The sequence below is a fragment of the Sinocyclocheilus grahami genome, unplaced genomic scaffold (assembly GCF_001515645.1).
Source record: "Sinocyclocheilus grahami isolate Dianchi unplaced genomic scaffold, SAMN03320097.WGS_v1.1 scaffold188.1, whole genome shotgun sequence".
Taxonomy (NCBI): domain Eukaryota; kingdom Metazoa; phylum Chordata; class Actinopteri; order Cypriniformes; family Cyprinidae; genus Sinocyclocheilus; species Sinocyclocheilus grahami.
The window spans coordinates 648,452-650,576 of NW_015505367.1; the positions used below are offsets into that span (position 1 = coordinate 648,452).

Sequence of the window (2,125 nt, forward strand, 5' to 3'; positions counted from 1 at the left end):
TATATATATATATATATATATATATATATAGTGTGTACGTGTGTGTTTTGAATGTAATTTATTCCAGTGCTGGAAAAGCTGAATTTTCAGCTGCCATTACTCCAGTCTTTAGTGTCTCATGATCAGGCCTGGATTGGTAATCGGGCATACCGGGCATTTTCCCGGTGGGCCGATGCACTTAAGGGGCCGACAGAATTTTAATTTTTTTTGCTTTTTACTATTTAAAACAACTGTTTTCTATTTAAATATATATTAAAATGTCATTTATTTCTGTGATCAAAGCTAAATTTTCAGCATCATTACTCCAGTCTTTAGTGTGTCATGATCAGGCCTGGATTGGTAATCGGGCATACCGGGCATTTTCCCGGTGGGCCGATGCACTTAAGGGGCCGACAGAATTTTAATTTTTTTTGCTTTTTACTATTTAAAACAACTGTTTTCTATTTAAATATATATTAAAATGTCATTTATTTCTGTGATCAAAGCTAAATTTTCAGCATCATTACTCCAGTCTTCAGTGTCACATGATCCTTCAGAAATCATTCTAATATGCTGATTTGTTGTTCAAGAAACATTTATTATTATTATTATTATTATCAAAATTTAAAACAGTTGAGTACATTTTTTTCGGGATTCTTTGATGAATAGAAAGATCAAAAGATCAGCATTTATCTGAAATAAAAAGCTTTTGTAACATTATACACTACAATTCAAGAGCTTGGAGTCAGTAGATTTTTTTGGGGGGGGGAAGAAATTAATACTTTTATTTAGCAAGGATGCTTTAAATTGATCAAAAGTGATGATAAAGACATTCATAATGCTACAAAATATTTCCATTTCAGATAAATGCTGTTCTATTCATCATCTGAAAAATTCTACTCAGCTGTTTTCAACATAATAAAAATATATTTTTTTTTTTTGAGCAGCAAATCAGAATATTTGAATGATTTCTGAAGGATCATGTGACTTGAGTAATGATGCTAAAAATTCAGCTTTGAAATCCAGCTTTGAAATCAGGAATAAATTACATTTTAAAATATATTCAAATAGAAAACAGTTATTTTAAATAGTAAAAATATTTCACAATATTACTGCTTTTGTTGTATTTTGGATCAAATAAATGCAGGCTTGGTGAGCAGAGGAGACATCTTTAAAAAGCATTAAAAATCTTACGTTCAAAAACGTTTGACTGGTAGTGTATAGGCCTTCTGTTACGGGGCTGACAAGACATGAGACGTGCGGATACAAATGCAAGGCTTTATTCGTAGACATGGTTAGAGACAGGCAAGGGTCAGATAATGGCAACGGGTATATAGAGGGCAAGACACAAGAATATTCCTAGGACTAGCGTGGGTCTACGATCGGCGAACAGAATTAACAGGGCGAGACTAGAGGGGTAAATCCAAGTACAATGCAAAGGTCCAGGCAGGGGCAAACAGTATCTGAATAGGGCAAGACGAGAGGGGGAATCCGAGGTACACAGGCAAAGATCAGGATACAAGAAACCAGACAAGGCAAGACTAAGGTAAGGCTATGAAAACTAACGGGCTCCGTAGAGTAGCTATCGCTAGGTGAGTGATATATGCTAAACAATGCTCGGCAGCTTGACGGGGATTAGAGTGAGTGTTATATAGGGAAGGTGTGATTGATGACAGCTGTGTGCAATCAGTGCTGTGTACAATCAACTGTGTGTGTGTAATCAGTGCAATGGATGATGGGAACTGTAGTCCGGGTGAAGTGCAACAGTGGTGTGGTGTAAGAGTCCATAGTAGTGGAACAGGGGGAGGGACGGAGGGCCAGGTTCACATGGAAGTGGACAGACCAGGGACTGAGGCAGAGCCGGCAGTGCAGGGAGCCAGGGTGGAGCAGGCAGTACAGGTGGAGCCGAGGACCACCACAGCAGAGCAGATGGGACCGAAGATCCCCATGGCGGAGCAGAAGACCACCAGAGCCAGACAGTAGACCACCACGGCGGAGCAGAGAACCCCCACGGCAGAGCGGACGGAGCCGGGACCCATGGCAGAGACTGGGGCCTAGAGAAAACAGAGACAGACAACACAGGCAGTGCATTCCTGGTTTCAGGGACCAAGGCAGGGAACACAAGAAGCTCATCAATGTTCTCTAG

At 40.0% G+C, this 2,125-nt stretch overlaps 1 protein-coding gene across 4 annotated transcripts in view; it reads left to right on the forward strand.

The window, feature by feature from the left end:
• Positions 1–2,125, forward strand: part of dpydb (dihydropyrimidine dehydrogenase b) — a 168,681-nt gene that overhangs the window by 125,825 nt on the left and 40,731 nt on the right. The gene's annotated exons all lie outside the window — the stretch shown is intronic.